Source organism: Schistocerca piceifrons, chromosome 4, assembly GCF_021461385.2.
Source record: "Schistocerca piceifrons isolate TAMUIC-IGC-003096 chromosome 4, iqSchPice1.1, whole genome shotgun sequence".
NCBI lineage: Eukaryota > Metazoa > Arthropoda > Insecta > Orthoptera > Acrididae > Schistocerca > Schistocerca piceifrons.
Genome location: NC_060141.1, coordinates 734,702,238 through 734,722,359, shown reverse-complemented (window position 1 = coordinate 734,722,359; position 20,122 = coordinate 734,702,238).

The following is a 20,122-nucleotide window of genomic DNA, read 5'->3' as shown; positions in this document are numbered from 1 at the left end:
GATGGAGTGTACAAGGCACACAGTGGCGAGTTCCAATTCATATGCTGGTCCCCAGCTCGCCAGATCTGTACCCGATCGAATACGTCTGGGATGTGATTGAGTGTGGTGTCACAGCTCATCCCCCACCTCCCCGGAATTTACTGGAATTATGTGAGTTGTGTGTGCAGATGTGGTGCAAGCTCCCTTCTGCAACCTATCAAGGCCTCATTGGTTCCATGCCACGATGCATCGCCGCTGTTATCCATGTCACATATGGCATGCCTATTCGGTTGGTGATCATAATTTTCTGACTGATAGTTGTATGTCGTCCTGTTGTTTCCTTTGGAACCAACTTTCACCTGGCGCTTTTTTACTCTCACTACACGAACTAGCCGTTTCTCTTGAGTAAAAGGTCTTGTTACATTGCAATGTCCACAACAGCTGAAAATTTTTCGCTTTGGAAATTTTTTTAAATGCAGTATGGAATGACCAACTCTTGGGAAATAATATTTTGCACACGGATTTCTGGGGGACTGGGTATTTTAGTACACCGAGAAGTAGTATATATATATATATATATATATATATATATATATATATATATATATATAAATCTCTTACGACCATACACTTGAGCCTCTTTGACAATTGTATCTTTCTTATCTGTTTATAATTAACATAATCACTTTTCCAGTTACAACACATTTCTCAAAGCTTTTTCTTCTGTTCTTTTAAAGCTATAAAGAAACTGTAACAGACAGTAATAGGTCACAACTTTATTAATTAACGATGGTCTCTCTTCCTTTGACTTTTGACTAATCGTAATTGAGAAAGTTTTCAATTATAATTGGCCATTACCTTATGTTTAAATTGATGATTAGATCAAAATAGGAAAATTGGGTAAAAACAAAGTGTTTATACAAATACTTTTAAATTAATTACGTAAACATTATGAATTGTACCTCTCCTTTCGAGAAAATACTGTTTCACATGTAAAAAGTGTTTACGACTAAAAGTGCATGCACATGTTATACGTATTTTGCCTGCTCAAATCTCTTAAGACAGGAGGGATTTTTAGTAATGTATATACTGCAATCACCAACAAAGTATAATCACAAATAGCTTGATAAAAACAACTTATACAGAGAAGCACGTTAAAATTTTACAGTCATGCAACAGGGAGTGTGTAAAATAAAACCTTCTAAATGAAACAAAATTATGATTCACGAAATTGTCATTGTTTATTTAAATACATCAATCATTTCTCCGCACTATTCAGATTCTCTCCACAGTCTCTGTATCTTGTGCTCTGATGGCAATGGGATGTATAGAACATGTGTCGTTCGTGCTAATAAACGAGTTATATATTTACTACATAGCAGAATATTGTTTTTTAGTATGTACACGTTGTAGCTAAGATTCCAACAGTAAAATAAGACAAATAAAGGAAAGTATGCATTGCTCCTCTATTGGCGGAATATATTCAAAAATTCTAAATTAAGTGATGATTATAGATATATATGTGTATATGTGTATATATATATATATTATAGCTCAAATAACATTTGGTGAACTTACCATCCAAGACACTCTTTTGTGATGTAACCACACGTTTTCGTCTTTGTACGTGTGTTAATCGTAATGTCCACGTTTGGTTTCCATAAACTCATTACTTCCTCAGAGAGCTTCTTCCGTATTAGTGCGTTTTAATGCCAGTAAAGCTGCTGAAATTCACTTGAGATGATGCCAACGATAACTGCTGAGTGTTAGGTTTAACTGAGAAACTTCCATTAACTAATCACTTATATCCACCTGATTACAATCGATGGAGTTAGCTCCATCGACCTCCCCTCTCCTCAACATAAGAGCCTTGAATTACGGGAGCTCCCATTTAACACAGGTGCATAGCTACTTATCAGACAACGAAACCCCTCTTAAGACGAACAACACCTGTCAGCTGTTTTCTTAGAAAACTAAGTACTTTCTTTAGCTGTATATTGGGCCCAAATGTATTAAAAGTAGTCGATCTGTAAGGAGGAACCTATACACACAGAGCAGCCAACCATATGACTTTCAGAAGACGAAATGGGTGCTCCTGTTCATTTATTTGATGAAATACTGCGTCTATAAAGGAGCAAATGTACATCACATTATGACAGTAAATGACTGGGAATCATCACTTATGTAACTATGTCACCGGTCACGACACAAAACTCTCTGGTACCATTACTCTCAGGCAGGTACCTAAGAGGTGAAATACGTGTGTGTTTTTACTGTCAGACAGACCATTTTCAATAGCAGAAAAATCATAAAGACAATAAAAGTATTCTAAATAAAATATTGTTGACTTTTATTTCTCTTAGGATTCAGATGGAATCATAATACCAATCTGCAATGGGTCTTTCGAACATAAAAAACGAGTAGAGTATATTATAAATAGTACAGCATCACGAAGCATTTTTTAAACAAGCAGTGGAGTACAACTGGCATAATCAGTTTTAGATGAAGAATGTATAAAAAGTGACGACGCCATCCAGAGTACATCCAAGTAAATGCAGACGTAATGCATTTATTGTGGTGTTGGAAAACATTTAAATACAGTCAGAGAAAAAAAATCCAGCAAGATGAAAACACGACGGCCTGTTATTACATGTGAATTTTCCAGTTCAGTTCTGCAGCAAGTCCACAAACGTTCAAGAATCTGACGACTTGACCTTGTTTGCACCGTGGTTACGTAATAAGAAATATACTGAGAGAAAAAAAATCGCAACACCAAAATTAATTTAATGTATCGAATGAAATTTTGGAATTACATTTTTGTGCGTGACATATTCAACTGATTAACAGACCCGCCAGGATAGCCGAGAGCGCTAACGCGCTGCTTCCTGGAGTCGGGAAGGCGCGCCAGCCCCGGATCGAATTCGCCCAGCGGATTAACGACGACGCCGGTGTGCCTGCCAGCCTGGATGTGTTTGTTGGGCTGTTTTTCACATCCTACTAGGTGTATACTGGGCTGGTCCCCACGTCCCGCCCCGGTTACACGACTCGCAGACATTTGAAACACATTCACACTATTTCACGATTTGCACTAGACGCAGACAACTGGGGTACACTACTTCCTTCACAGGGGGTATGGGGTGGTGGCAAGAAGGGCATCCGGCCATCCCTTAAAAATTCACCTTGCCAAATCCGTACTTAACCCTGCCCATCGTGGGCACAATGCGGGATAAAGGCAGTAGCAAAAGAAAGAAAGATAGGAAAAAGAATATTCAAGTGATTAACAATGCAAGACCACAGGTTAATATAAACGCCAGATAAGCCATTGAAAATGCGAAATGTTGGTATACTAATAACGTGCGTAATCACCAGAACATTGAATGTAAGCAAGCATACATTAATACAGAGTGTTATACAGCTGCCATATGTCCGTTTCTGGGTTGGACTTCCATGCCTGTTTCATTTTTTCAGGCAACACAGGGACATTTAATGCCGGATTTGGATGACACTGAAGTTGTTCTCCGATGATGTCTAATATGTGCAGGACTGAAGACATATCTTATGCTCGAGCAGGCCAGAGCAACACTCGACACTGCAGAATATCTTGAGTAACAACAGTGGCTTGTGGGCGACCGTTATCCTGTTGGAAAACACCCCGTGGAATACTGTTCATGAACGGCTGCACAACACGTCGAATCACCAGACTGACGAAACAATTTGCAGTCAGGATGCGTGGGATAACCACGTTAGTGCTCCTGCTGTCATACGAAATAGCACCGTAAACCTTAATTCCAGGTGTAGGTGCAGTTTGTCTAGCAGGCCTTCATCTGGCTAACCGACACATGGCTACAATTAATATAATATTCTGGGCTATTTTGTCGCGCTGTGGTCTAAAGGATTTCACTTCAAAACACGACAAGGTTACGGCTGAAGAAATCCGCATAGAGGCTGTGAGAGTACAAGGCCTCCAAAAAGTAATTTAGCTATGGGTGAGAGGAATGCCTTAAAACGCATGAATGAGGACGATAGTGGTATCACTCTCACAACTGACAAGGGAAATGCAACGGTTGTTTTGAATGCGACCGACTATCATAGTAAGATTAACGATTTATTAGATCCACAGACATATAGGAAACTAAAGACCCCACTGACAAAGTTGTTAGAACTGCTACGCGGTTGATAAAGAAGTCCTATGTCGAACAGAGCATTAAGAAGTCTGTTCATTTCAGTTGCGCTCGCACCAATAATTTATGGATTGCCGAAGGTGCGCAAAGAACATTTTCCTCTAAGTTCTATAGTGAGTGCTATTGGTTCTCCCATACATTCGATTGCCAAGTTCTTGACAACATTATTACCAACGTATGTGACCGGATCAGATTCGTATATCAAGAATTCGGCACGTTTTATCGGTAAATTAAATGGCATAGTGGTACAGCCGGAGGTCATATTAGTTAGCTTGGATGTGGTGTCACTATTTGCAATGGTTCCTCTCAATAAAGTATTGCAACAGCTAAATCGGACTTTTCCTGCCGACGTTGCGGACTTGTTTAAATATTGCCCCACAACCACGTATTTCAAATGGAACGAAGAGTTCTATGAACTGACAGGTGATGTCGCTCTGGGGAGCACCTTAAGCTCTGTTATAGCGAACTTCTTTATGGAAAAATTCGAGGGCAAGGCACTGGAAACTGGGAACAAGAAACCGAAAATCTGGTTCCGTTACTTGGATGACACGTTTATTTTGTGACGACATGGCAGGGAGGAACTGGATCGTTTTCACAAACATCTGAACGGGATCAATCCAAAGATTCAGTTTACGAAGGAGGAGGAGGCAGGAGGAAGATTAAATTTTCTTGATGTGTTAGTTTTGAAGATAGAATATGGTAGCTTGGGCCACACAGTTTACCTAATACCTACGCACACAGACCGTTATCTACAGTGGGATTCGAACCAACATCCACAGCGAAAGCGAGGCTTCAAAGAAACGTAGGACGGATAGGGACAAGATAAATCTATGAACCAGAGCTGCTTGACGCAGAATTAAAACATCTCACGACTGCATTGCTCAAGAAGACATTCTTTTGCTGAGGTGAAAAGAGCGTTAAGATCACTGCTTGTAAATCGTTGTGATGCTCAAGCGCCAGTTAAACGGGAAGTTGCCCTGCCATTCATTAAGGAAGTGACTGACGGCACAGGAAAAATCTTGAGGAAGCGAAACATCGTGGTAATTTACACACCCACATGGAAGATACAAGATCATCTAAATTCAGCCACGGATGCTCGCCAACCGCTGAAAAAATCTGGAACTTATAGATTCCTTGTAGTTGTGGGTCCTACAAAAAGAAATGTCAAAAAGCGACTCTAAGAGAACAAGGGCAATTGCTGAAGAGGGGAGACTGACATATCAGCTATTGCGGAATATGCTTTACAGCCAGCAGACTACCACATTGATTTTGACCGGACTCAAGGACTGGCAGCCACAAACGGATACTAAGAAATGCTATACAGGGAGGCCATAGAGATTGTGATGCACCCAAGTAATTTGAATAGGAAGGAGGAGGGCGTGAAATTGAATGAAATTTGGATTCCGATGCTGAAGAACATGTGTACCAATCTTCCACCATGGAATGATAGTGACAGTTATAAAGGATGGGCTGTTGGGAAGGCGGTGGGCGTTATGAAATGAATAGTACAAAATTTAGACAAAGGCCATTTATTGGCGAAACCGTCTTAAAAAGGGGTCACATGGGCCCAGGGAGGTGAGGGTGAGCCAGATCGTAGAGTTTGGCGAAACATAGTTCGCAAAGCTAACAAAAGTTGTTGCCTGCCAAAACTAAGTCCACAGTGCCGCAACACCGGGAGAAGCGGGCAGGTGTACATTGCTACAGAGCGAGCGTCCAAGAGAGCGGGAAGACAAGAGCACAAGAGAGCGGGCCCGGCGACGGGCGGCCGGGTATATTCGACGCACCACACGGCTTCCTCCGCCCTGATTGGTCGGGACCGAGAAAGCCGCGGGGGCGGCAATGGAACTTTCCAGAGCGTTGCCTACTAAGCGACGCCTGGGGTGGCGTTACCTCGTAAGCACATGAGGGAGGCTTGTGATCAAGGTGCTGACTTCCTGTTACTAGACCGTGGGACGAAAGAATCTACAGGCAGCTAACACTGAAGGCCGTGGCTTGGCCACAATGGAAAAATGAAGTTACCGTTTGAAAGCTCAAATAATAAGGTAAAATCCCCTATAAAATCCCCTACTGTCTGGCTCATCCTTTACGCAGTCGACAAAGACCATTTGTGCTCACGTATTCAAACATGTGACTTCACGCCACTTGGTGGAAGGTCGCAGAAGCGGAATATTGCTGTAGTCAGTAGCGAGCCAGGGTGTGAATCGGACATTCAACAAAGCTTCGATTCTCCTTGAAAACGTCCACAGCAGATAGGGACGTAACGTCGGATTTTGAAGTGAAACACCTTTGACCACGCCATAATGGCTCTGAATATTTTATTAACTGTGACAATTCCAGCAGTGAAAGTTTACATTTTGTAACACACAGCCATCACAGGCATCGTGCAGTATCAGCTGTCATCAGACAAGATAGAAGTCGCAAACGGAGCTGGTTTTCGGTCAGTGGAATGCACGCTATAGTGCGACTGGCTCAGAACTGTCCTTGAAGTAACTGATATGTAATAGTCGTTGTGTCACTGTGGTGCAAAGTGAAGCTCATGTTACTACTGTAGATGCAGTACGATGCGCCAGAGTCATACCCCGAACATCTGTTCGGTCCTTCCTCTAGGTAGTGTCGCGTGGCCGTTCGGAGCCCGGTCTTCTTGCAACCGTGGCGAACACTGCCAGAAATCATGCACAGTAGCTACATTCCATTCAAGTCTTCCCGCAATATCGAACAAGGAACATCCAGCTTCTCGTAGCCCTATTACACGATCTCATTCAAACTCAATGAAGTGGTGTCTAGTCTTATGTAAATGGCGTGAAACTCTAATAAACATCGTCTGTCATAACTAGAAACACGCCCACCAAATTTCGTTGATGTTGCAAAACTCGTTCTGGGTGTTGCAATTTTTTTCCGTCAGTGTAGAAAATTGTGTCTGTAATCGCCAACATAAAAACGAACGTTAGAAAAAAAATCACCTGAACCATTTTCTGCATAATTGATTGCAATACATTTTGAAATTTTCTTTTTGTTATCGTTAATTCACAGAGATATCTACAGTCTTATACAAATTTCGCGTCTGAAAGCGGGAGGAGTGGTTAGAGTCTAGATCATAATAGGCTGCATTAAACTCATTTAGTGACGTTTAGAGGAAAGACACGGTTGTGCCCTTGTTCATGGGACCGTCTCGGCTATCGCCTGATTTTTTTATGCTGGTGATGATGCACATATTTTAAATACGCACCACCTGCATGTAGATCGTGAGTTCCGCTCACTGGTATTCAGAGTCAACAAAGTAGACGTGTCTGATGAATAGACGTGGATGTTGATGAACTGATATCGACTCGGTTACTGAGCATTCGTCCTAGAATTTCTATAATTGTTTGAGTAATGTTGGTATGATTCAAGGAACCATAACTGGTCTCATGCATGGCTTAATTCTTGGCACCAGCATATGCCGACAAGATGAATGAATCACGTGTTGATTCACTGGAGCCAGTGAGTGCTTTGTCTGTGACGCAACTTCTCCTTCCACATGAAAAGGCACAGGTCATCCTTAGACTACAACTCTAAAGCTGCTCTGGTCCCAGAGATGGATTGAACAAAGTCGCAGTCAGCCAGGCGAATCGACGCTGGAACGAGCTACTGCTGCAGCCCGCTCGGTTGCCACATCAGGCCAAAAACTACTAAAAATGTATACTATTCTCCTGAGGAAGGTAGCCCATTTTGTAGTGATTCAACAGGAACTCCAAGGTATAACTGCAATCAGTCACTTAATCTGTTGGTTCAAATGGTTCAAATGGCTCTGAGCACTATGGGACTCAACTGCTGAGGTCATTAGTCCCCTATAATTTAGAACTAGTTAAACCTAACTAACCTAAAGACATCACACACATCCATGCCCGAGGCAGGATTCGAACCTGCGACCGTAGCGGTCTCGCGGTTCCAGACTGCAGCGCCAGAACCGCGCGGCCACTTCGGCCGGCCACTTAATCTGTGTTGTGTTCCCGTAATTTTCATGCAGGCAATGAAACCGCTCTTTTTTTTAATGTATGCCGACGGTAACAGTGTTGTTTGCTTTAGGGTTCTAAAAATCCTGTTGTTTGGCACTCATACTAAAAAAAACACCCTTATATTCTTTAATCTTTACTAGTGTACATTGTCGGAATGCCTGACTTACCAAATAGAAAAGTGAAAACAAGTTTCCTTGAAATTAAAAGCGAGGGCAGTAATATAAAGAGTACAATGGAAATCCCACTGTTTGATGCGAATATGCGTGTTGTCTCCTCAAAGCACAGATACAAAGTGATGGTCAGTGTTCTCTCCGGGAACTGTTTAGTGTCTTTTGTGTAGATAAAAAAGTATACTTACAAAAGTGGAACTTCTTTCTGTAATCAACCTAACTGTGTCTTCTTACAGCAACTTCTGAAGAAGCAGCAACCTGTGATGCTACGCCATGCCGAAATTTTAAGGCAAACCTCACCTTGCAGGTGAAGCACTGTGCATGAAAGAGGGTTCTTTCCCACGTAGGACTGGGTGTTAACCGAAATTGCCACATTGAAGATAACTGGTAAGATATTACTGTCAACAAGTATTGAGCCAAAAAAAATCAGCAAAATCCATACACAATTACCTGGGGAACATAATTGTCTTATCATCTTGTCTTGGTCGCCTTGGGAACCAACGTAAAATTAAATGTCATATTTAAGCACTTGGTAATTTATAACGTTTCTTTTAGTCGCGCAGGACAGCCGTGCGGTGTGAGGTGACATGTCACAGCTCGTGCGGCTCTTCCCGGCGGAGGTTCGAGTCCTCCCTCGGGCTTGGGTGTGTGTCTTGTCCTTAGCGTCAGTTAGTTTAAGTTAGAATAAGTAATGCGTAAGCCTAGAGACCGATGACCTCAGCGGTTTGGACCCATAGTCCTTACCACAAATTTCCGAAATTCACTTCTTTTACTTGTTTTCACTCGTCTTTTAAGCAAAAACGTTAAATGGCCCTTCCCCGTCAGAGAGGCATTATGGTTTATCCATTCAAGTCTCTTCATCTCTACGTAACTAGTGCAAAATTCATCCAGTTGAAACTAACTACAGAAAAGCCTTGGCTGCGTCTATAACTTATAGACCTCATACTTCGTCTCCCAATTACCTTCTCCTTAATGCCTCAGGATGCGATCGATCAATCTACCCTTTCTTTTGGTCAAACTATCCCATAAAGCTCATTTCTCCGCAGTTCGACGCTGTATCTCTTCATTATTTATGCGGTCTACCAGTCTAATCTTCAGCATTCTTTTTCAAGATCTCATCTCATTTCTATTCTCTCTTTGTCTGTTCTGCTTATAATCTACATTTAACTCCCGTATAAAAGGCTAAACTATTGTCATATACTTTCATGATAAAATCTTCCTTCGCTTCACTTTACACTCTTTGCCAACAAGTGCACTTTTTTTTTTGTTTTTTTTGTAACAGTCTGTACAGTGTCCTATTACCGCGTCGCAGTTTCGTTTATAATAGCATAATTCTTCCAGCACAACTACTCCGGCAGACACATTTATTTGAATTCCAATTGGGATCGAAGGTTAAAGTCAACTCATCCAATCTTGCGTCGTTTGATACTATGAACGCCAGGCGGAGGTCTTCGGGATAGAGTCGGATATGGTCCCAGTTCCGCTGAAAAACGTAAGAGCAGCCATATGCTGTAAACAGTTACCTTTATTTAGAACACAACCTTTCCTTTCATTTTACAAAATGTCATATACACTACGTGCTTTCTTTATTTGCGAGAATCTATTCTTGCTATTGTCAGCTACATTTTATGTACTTTTTCGTTCTATTATCTATAGGTTTGTCGCTGACGAAATTAGACTTCGTCTACTACTTTTATTGTTCAATTTTTTAATGTAATTCCCTCTTCAGTACCCGATTTAATTTGGAAGCAACTCACAAATTGCTAGCATGTCTTCAAGCTGACTGCAGTTACCTGTGCAATAGCTGATGTAATTAGCAAAGTGATCTCATAAAATGCTGGCATGTATTCACTGGTGATTGTAATCGCGCTGTGTTTCCCAGAGAGCGCAAATGACGAAATGTTCTCACGATGGATGCATGGATAGATACAATACCAAAGACTTCCTGTTTTCGTTATTATTCGGTCGACCATGCTATTCGAAATACTTGCAGGAGGTTGAAGGCCCCTCAGAAAGGTGAATACAGTCGCGGAGAGTGCATATACAACCAGATCGCATAAGTTTTCAAGGCAGAAAACAAATACTGCTTTTCCTTTCTTTTTCTACCCGAACAGCTATATTTTTTTAGTTCCACTTTAACTGCGGTATATTTCAGACCCACAAGGTTCCATCTTGAGGCACAAAGCGCACGAATCGATGCACAGTACATATTCCCGCATTATATGCCTAAAGATGAAACTTTGTAGCTTCGAAAACTGTTGCAATTGTAGTGGAAATAAACAGTGCTGTTTGGGTAGAGAAATGAAGGAAATAAGTAGTATTTACATTTTGCCATGAAAGTGTAAGCTGCTGACGTTCCCACCTCTTCCATTACAACGAAAACTAAAAGAAAAAAAAAGTATTTCAAGGTCATAAGTCTATCCCCGCCGCCTGACAGGCAACCCAATGAGCAAACAGCTATGCCACGGACTGGTGATGTTGATATAATGCCGCCAATGAAGTAAGTTCATTAAGACAGTCAATGCTAACTTATTCATATCTCATGGAAAATTAACGTGATTGCCAGTGGTACTTGTGGCACCAAATATGTCTCCCTACTGCTGCTGTTCCCATATACGATGTGAGAATCTCTTTAGTTCGAAAATGATATGAGGAAAAAGACAGTCCTGGATGCATTCTCAGTTTTTGTAATGCGTTATAGCGACTACTCTTCATGAAGTCGGAGATCCGAAATTGAATAGCAGTCTAGTTCAGTCGCCACGATAGGCGAATAAAATCACAGAGAAGGAAATGATTTCATTCATATATTTCATTTAATAGGTTGCTTTTCCATCCAGCTCTGCGGTATCATATCACTGGTGCTTCACTGGTTTCCCATAGTTACGCAACTGTAATTCATACAGTTTATGTCTATAAGATCCTGATGTAAGAGAAAAACGAAATTTTAACTTCTTTTACTCTTTGAATAACTTCACGGCTCATATAACCTCAGAAGGATCAATCTACAGTACGACTGACGTTTCATTACGCGATTTCTTTTCCGTCGTAGTCGAGTATGTCCTCCAGTGGTTGCGCTACTTCAGTAGGAGAAAACAGTATAATAAAGAATTTTGTGTTAGCAGAAGAGCCAACACCGTGTTATGAGTGGAGGCCGAAATACACGCGTTTTAGCTCACGCAGGCTGGCGTGAGGAGGGAAGAACTATACTGACGTGAGGTCTGGAACATGACAAGGAATGAGAATTCAGAAAGCCGACGTAATTAGTTTGATACTTAACTTTAATCCATTAATGATGAACGTCGCTCTTGACGATACATGATTCACAATATTATCTGTTCAGAATACATTCTTGAAGTAATTATAGTAACTGAATGTGGCGCCTTGCTAGGTCGTAGCAAACGACGTAGCTGAAGGCTATGCTAAACTGTCGTCTCTGCAAATGAGAACGTATGTAGACAGTGAATCATCGCTAGCAAAGTCGGCTATACAACTGGGGCGAGTGTTAGGGAGTCTCTCTAGACTAGACCTGCCGTGTGGCGGCGCTCGGTCTGCAATCACTGATAGTGGTGACACGCGGGTCCGACGTATACTAACGGACCGCGGCCGATTGAAAGGTGTGGTGTCTGGCGGTGACACCACAATGAAAGACATATTTGAAGCGACAAAGGTAAGGCAAATGCATAAAATCACAGGTAATGCTTGCAGTAGTGCAACCAAACAACGAGAGAAGAGATAAAAGAAGGAGGAAGGTAAGATGTGAGACCAACAGCATAGGTTACTTAGATCTGCTTCTATACTCTGCAAACCACTTTACAGTGTGCTGCGGAAGGTACCTCTGATAAGACTATCATTTTTCGACTTTGTTGTTCAATTCGCGAATGGTGCGTGGGAGAAAGTACTGTCAATAAACTACTCTGATTTTCTTGTTGTGATTCTTTCCACAAGTGATACGTGCCTCCTCCCCCCTCCCTACCCTACCCACCTCTCCCTCATGGATCTTGACAAGGTGTTGTTGTTTGTGTATCTCAACGATACAGATTGCTGTACCGCAGATGCAACCTTAACGGAGGGGTGACTGTGCAGATATCAGACTAACTTATCGTTCCTCATGGGAACAGCAGGTTTTTCAGTAGTTGCGGGGGTATAGTCTAGACGTTTTATTGGTTTGCCCTTGCAACATTAGCTACCATGACCTTACTGCACTGGTGCTCCAAACCGCTGAAAGCAAGGCAAAACTCCCACCACTGATTTTCCCGAGGGCATGTAGTTCTACAGTATGGTTAAATGACGATAGCATCCCCTGGGATAAAATATTTGGGAGATGACGTAGTCCCCCATATAGATCTCCAGATGGGGACTACTGAGTAGGATGTCATCGTTAGGTTGGTTGGTTTGATGGTTGATTTGGTGGGAGGGGACCATACAGGGGCTCATTGGTTCCATCGGATAAGGGAAGGATAGGAAAGGAAATCAGTCGTGCCCTTTCAAAGGAACCACCGCCGCATTTGCCTGAAGCGTTTTATGGAAATCACGGAAAACCTAAATCAGGATGGCCGGATGTGGATTTGAACCATCGTCCTTCCGAATGCGAGTCCAGTGTGCTAACCACTGCACCACCTCGCTCGGTCATCATTGAAAATCTGGTATTCTACGGATCGATAAATATAATGTTAGGGCCCCTGGGGGGTCGTTTGGGGTAAGAGACCAAACAGCGAGGTCATCGGTGCCATCGGATTAGGGAAGGACGGGGAAGGAAGTTGGCCATGTCCTTTCAAAGGAACCATCCCAGCATTTGCCTGGAGCGATTTAGGTAAATCACGGAAAACCGAAGTCAGAGTAGCCGGACGCGGGATTGAACCGACGTCCTCCCGAATGCGAGTCCAGTGCGCTAACCACTTTGCCACTCGCTAGGGCCCCTAATCGCATAGGCAAGTCAGAGGATTTATGAGAGGAAAGGGGTTGGGGAAAGTTAATTAAGTGGGAATTAGAGAATTTTGATAGCAGAAGAACAGGACTTCTGCTCAAATGAATGATAACAAAATCAAATACGGGTAATGCTGGAGTAGGTCCGATACTGAGTAAGAAATGAAGAACGTGGATAAACTTCTATCAACAGCATAGTGAATGGATAATCATAGTCAAGGTAGAGACAAAGCCCACATTCAACACAGCAGCACGCGTTTTTATGCGAACTAGCACAGCTGGTGATGAATAAAGTGAAAAACTTATAGAGAAGAGAGGCACCTGTATGAATATCGAGAGCTAAGATGGCAAGCCGGTGCTAAGCAAAGACGGAAAGCTAAAACGTGGAAGGAATATATAGAATGGCTACAGAAATGAGCAGACGATGCTACAGAAACAAATGAAATTAATAAGGGTGGTCATTGCGAGAAGAATTTTGACAGAGCACTCAAAGACATACATTAAAAAAGGCCCGTGGACTAATCGAAATTCCTTCAGAATTATTGAGATACTGGGGAGAGGCAGCAAAGACAAACTACTTCATCTGGTGTATAAGATATATGAGGCAGACGAAATACCCTCGGACTTCGACAAGACTGCAGTAGTTCTAAATTCAATGAAGGTAGGAGCTGACTTGACATTTATGTTACCGAATTATGAACTGCAAAATACTGACACGGTTTATTTACCGAAAACTGGAAAAAAATTGTGGAAGTCCACTTTCCGGAAGATCAGTTTGGGTTCCCGAAAAATTTTGGAACATGTTAAGCCATACTGACTTTTTCCAAAATCTCCTTCACATCTGTTGGTTTCATCTCGTAAACTGTATGAATCAGACAGAAGAGTTTCGAAATGAAGACGAGACGGTAAAAGGATAACATGATATCACACGAGTGAAGATGAACTATAAGTTTGGAGAGGTTAAAAATAAAAGTGTGAAACTTAAAATACATTGGTAAGACACTATCATTTGCAGCAAAATGAGCAGGAAGTCGAGAGAGACATAGTTTAAGTCTTTATACCTGAGAATAATATCTTAGAAGCCCCAAAGCACACCAAAAGAGAGGAGCGGTTGTGGAGAAGCAGATGACGAGAAATGCAGCCAGTCTGACAAACTGATAAATTATCTGAGCTGAGAAACTTCAGCAGAAGTCGATGATATACTTTCTCCGCTACTAAAATCTGTGGGTCTTGAGGAAACTTGAAATCTGATTTGATGTCAATATCCGTGAAATCAGACAGCTAAATTTTGCTAGAAAAGTAATATTATTACGTTACCGAAGAAGGACAAAGTAATGAAGGAACTATTGCTGTATCCAACTTACGTCTCACTACTGTAAAACGTTGACCACTACAGTAAAAAAAGTGAAAGTGCTATATTAATATGGGGTTTAGCATTCGAAAATTTACAGGTACTAGGTAAATAGTCTTGAAGAAACAGTATAAAAGAAATAGAAGCCTTAGTGATCTTTGGAAACACACAGAAATCTGGTGGAACCCTGAAGCTAATGGAGATAATGTACAGATACAGATGAAAATAAAAAATTTACACAAAAGCCTAAGGAATGTAATAAATGTACAGTACACGTTGCTAAGACGGGAGAAAACCAGAGTTTCAGAATTGTGTTGTTCATTTTGTAGTCGAATGTCAATAAGTAACATGGAAGTAACTTCAAACCGTAAATAAACGTTCAAGAACAACAGTCGCCGATACTAAGGTCCACAGGCGACTTAGTTCGTGAGTAGAAAGGTAAAGAATATATTATCTAAAGGGTGATGAATGATATATCTGCATACAAGGGGCAGTTTTAAAGTCTTATTTATCATCTTGAGAAAAGAAGCTACGATCATGACATTTTGAGATTATGTTAGTCATCTCTGCAGATTCACCATTCAGCACGACACTCCCTTTCAAAGCAGGTCAATTGGTGGAGGCCTTGATGGAAGAGACCATCAAAAATGTTAGGAAATGTTCCACCTCGAAAATCTCCTCGGCGTCATTCTGGAAATGCCTGCCTCGCAGTGGTTTCTTCATCCGTGGACTGTGTCCTGTGGTCTGTGTCCTGTGGAGTACGAGCTGGGACGTTGTCGTTGAGCAAAAACACTCCCTTGGACAACTTCCGGCGGCGCTTCGTCTTAATGGCATCCCGCAATACATCACAAGATCTTGGTAGTACGCTCCTGTGATTGTTTGCATTATGTGTTAGCACCACACCACGGCTGTCCCAAAAAGTACTCAGCGTCACTTTGCCTATTGGAGTTGGGTCATCGCCTATTTTAGCGTTGAATCCACATGTTTCCACTGCTTGGTTTGCTCCTTTGACATGGCATCATAGTGATATACACCCATTAAAAAAAGTTTTGCATCACCCTCGTTCCCAGAACTCCTGAAGATAGACGTTCACTTTGGATATTGTGTGACACACACAGTCCCTTTGACTGTTCAGAGATGTCACTAAACCCGCCCAAAGATATAAACAACCATACACGAGCAACGCCTTTTAGACGGAGGGAGTCCGACAGCCGATGAGTTCCAGTCATTCAACCAGGAAGGAGGTACACGGCTCGTGTTGTCTGTAGTTCAACTATGCCTAGACGGTCAATACCGCGGTCCGATTGCGTCCGCATTGCTACTTTGTGCCAGGAGGGGCTCTCAACAACGGAAGTGTCCAGGCGTCTCGGAGTGAACAAAATCGATGTTGTTCGGGCGTGAAAGAGATACAGAGAGAGGGGAACTGTCGATGAGATGCCTCGCTCAGGCCGCCCAAGGGCTACTAATGCAGTGGATGAGCGCTACCTTAGGCTTATGGCTCGGAGGAACCCTGACGGCAACGCCACCATGTTGAATAATGCTGTTCATGCAGACACGGGACGTCATGTTATGACTCAAACTGTGCTCAATATGCTGCGTGATGCGCAACTTCACTCCCGACGTCCATGGCGACGTCCGTCTTTGCAACCACGACACCATGAAGCGTGGTACACATGGGTCTAACAACATGCTGAATCGACAGCTCAGGATAGGCATCACGTTCTCTTCACCGATGAGTGTCGCATATATCTTCAACCAGACAATCATGGAGACATGCTTGGAGACAACCGGGTCGGGTTGAACGCCTTACACACACTGCCCAGCGAGTGCAGCAAGGTGGAGGTCCCTGCTGTTTTGGGGTGGCATTATGTAGGACCGATGTAAGCCACTGTTGGTCATGGAAGGCACCATAAACGCTGTACGATAGGTAAATGCCATCGTCCAACCGATAGCGCATCTGTATCGACAGCATACTGGCGAGGCATTAGTCTTCATGGACGACAATTCGTGCCCCTATTTAGCACATCTTGTGAATGATTTCCTTCTAGAGGTACCGGTGTGTACATAAATCTGGACCACCACCTCTGAAGATCTCGCTGTATGGTGGTACAACATGCAATGTGTGGTTTTCATGAGCCATGAAAAGGGCGGAAATGATCTTTATGTTGATCTGTATTCAAATTTTCTGTACAGGTTCCGGAACTCCCGGAACCGATGTCATCGAAAACTTTTTTTTGATGTGTGTAGCGGGGATCTTTACCATGGTAACTAGGCTGCTAATGAAGTCATGTGGTTTGGTCCAGTACAGTGGTCCCCTGCTGTCGCGGTTCTGCAGGTTTTTCGAATCGGTGTGAGAGTAATGGAAGCCAGCGGGCGGTTACTGCTGTCCTGGACAAAATGTCGTCTAAGATGTTGAGCTCTGAACCATGACTTATTTATATTTTTTCCACTATCGACTCGATTATGACACGGCGGTCTCCGAACAACAGGCCCTCTGCTTCTGTTGCGGTTCCCGTTGCTTTAAAGAGAGGTGCTCTTCCGCTTCGTTCTTCGTCATTCAGATTTTCTTGACAACGCTTCAAGCGTCCGAGCCTCCCGAACCACTGTACCATTATGATGGACCATATGTGCCGTACCCACCAACTCAGTACGAACTGTCTCAGTGTTGCTCGTCTTCTAATGCAGAAAACCGGTTACTACAAAATTCTCCACTTTATCAGAGGGCTTCGTCATCTTCTCATTGGTCCTCTACGGTACTGTCGCCCCGGCATATCGGTGTGTACCAAGAGTGGAGTCGTGTAGCTGCCAACTAAGAAAAAATTGGTTACGTCCTTTACTTCCGAGATGATTTTTAAACTTTTATGGCTACCCCTCGTACTTTTTTTTGTGATCAGTCTTCTGACTCATTTGAGGCAGCCCACCACGAATTCCTCTCCTGTGCCAACCTCTTCATCTCAGGGTAGCACTTGTAACCTACCTCCTCAATTATTTGCTTGATGTATTCCTATCTCTGTCTTCCTCTACTTCCTCTACAGTTTTTGCCCTCTACAGCTCCCTCTAGTACCATGGAAGTCATTCCCTCATGTCTTAACAGATGTCCTATAATCCCGTCCCATCTCCTAGTCACTGTTTTCCACATATTCCTTTCCTCTCTGATTCTGCGCAGCACCTCCTCATTCATTACCTTATAAGTCCACCAACTTTCAACATCGGTCTGTAGCACCGCATCTATTCTGTTCCAGTTTTCCTAACATATGAAGTTGTGCTCGAGACGTACTTTCTCAGAAATTTCTTCCTGAAACTAAGGCCGGTATTTGATATTAGTAGACTTCTCTTTGCCAGGAATGCCCTTCTTGCTATTGCTAGTCTGCGTTTGGTATCCTCCTTCCAGCGACAGTCATTGGTTGTTTTACTGCCTCACTTAAGAAAATAAAAGATCGAAAAAAAGCAAAGAAGGGTTGTGATAAAGAGTATGACTATAAATGTTTATAAAGTGGAAAAGAACAAAGAATATGTACAAATTCTTCTATTTCTAACACTGTACAAGACAGCAGCAGCTAAGAATGTAGATCGATACTTTTTAGCACAGTCACTGAAAGACTTCTTTGTCAGAATTAGCCTACTGTTATTGGATACCAACGTAAAACTAAGAAATCAATTTCTGAAACTAAAGTCTGGAATGACAGGAAGTGCAAAATGGCCAAACAGGGATGGGGGGAGGACAAATGTAAGTATCTAGAGGCGTCTATCACTAGGGGTAAGACAGATACTTCCTACAGGAAAATTAAGGAGACCTTTGGAGAAAGGAGAACCATTTGCACGAATATCAAGAGCTCAGATGGAAACACAGTTATAAGTAAAGAAGGGAAAGCAGAAGCGTGGAAGGAGTATATAGAGGGTCTATAAAGGACGATGTTCTTGAGGACAATATTATGGAAATGGAAGAGGAGGTAGATGAAGATGAAATGGGAGATATGATACTGGAACACGTGAGGCAATACTGACCCTACGACTTATCTTAGAAAATAGACTGTAGACTTAGAGAAAGCTTTTGACAATGTTGACTGGAATACTCTCTTTCAAATTCTGAATGTGGCAGGGGTGAAATACATGGAGCGAAAGGCTATTTACAATTTGTACAGAAACCAGGTGGCAGTCATAAGAGTCGATGGGCATGAAAGGGGAGCAGTGGTTCGGAAGGGAGTGAGACAGAGTTGTAGCCTATCCTCCATGTTATTCAATCTGAATATTGAGTAAGCAGTAAAGGAAACAAAAGAAAAATTCGGAGCAGGAATTAAAATGCATGGAGAAGAAAAACAAATTGAGGTTCGCCGATGACATTGTAATACTGTGAGAGACAGCAGGGGACCTGGAAGAGCAGCTGAACGGAATCGACAGTTTCTTGAAGGGAGGATGTAAGATGAACATCAACAAAAGCAAAACTAGGATAATGGAATGTAGTCGAATTAAATCGGGTGATGCTGAGGGATTTAGATTTAGGAAATGATACGCTTAAAGTAGTAAATGAGTTTTGCCATTTGGGAGCAAAATAACTGATGATGGTCGAAGTAGGGAGGATATAAAATGTAGACTGGCTATGACAAGGAAAGCGTTTCAGAAGAAAAGAAATTTGTTAACTTTGAGTATAGATTTAAGTGTCAGGAAATAGTTTCTGAAATTATTTGTATGGAGTGTAGCCATGTATGGAAGCGAAACGTGGATGTTGAATAGTTTAGACAAGAAGAGAATAGAAGCTTTCGAAATGTGGTGCTACAGAAGAATGCTCAAAATTAGATGGGTAGATCACATAACTAATGAGGAGGTACTGAATAGAATTCTTGAGAAGAGGAGCTTGTGGCACAACTTGACTAGAAGTAGGGATCTGTTGGTAGGACATACTCTGAGACATCAAGGGATCATCAATTTAGTATCGGAGGGCAGCGTGGAGGGTAAAAATCGTAGAGGGAGACCAAGAGATGAATACACTAAACACATTCAGAAAGATGTAGGTTGCAGTAGGTACTGGGAGATGAAGAAGCTAGCACAGGATAGAGTATTATGGAGAGCTGCATCGAACCGGTCTCGGGACTGACGACTACAACAAAAACAACGTCTGAAATATTGCAATGTATGTAACTCGAAGGCAGTTAACATCTATGTTGGAGAATAAAGCTGTAAACATTTAAAATGTGATGTTACAGAGGAAATTTTTTAAATATAGAATAAAACTACAGCGTAAAGAAAAAATCGAGGATGGGAGTAATTGCAAGAATAACAGACACGTTAGAGAGTGGAAGTAAATGCAAGAATAGCAGACCGTTAATGGGACATTTGTTAAGCCATCCAGAGAAGGTTAATTTTTCTCTGCAATAAAAAGTACATGAAGCTGAAGGTAAAAAGAGGCTGTTGACATTCGGATTTAAAAGAGGACTTAGAAACTGAAAGGAAACAGAAATCGATCAAGGAGAATATGGATTGTAGACACAAAGACTGGGAAAGGGTTAAAAACATGTCTTAATTCCG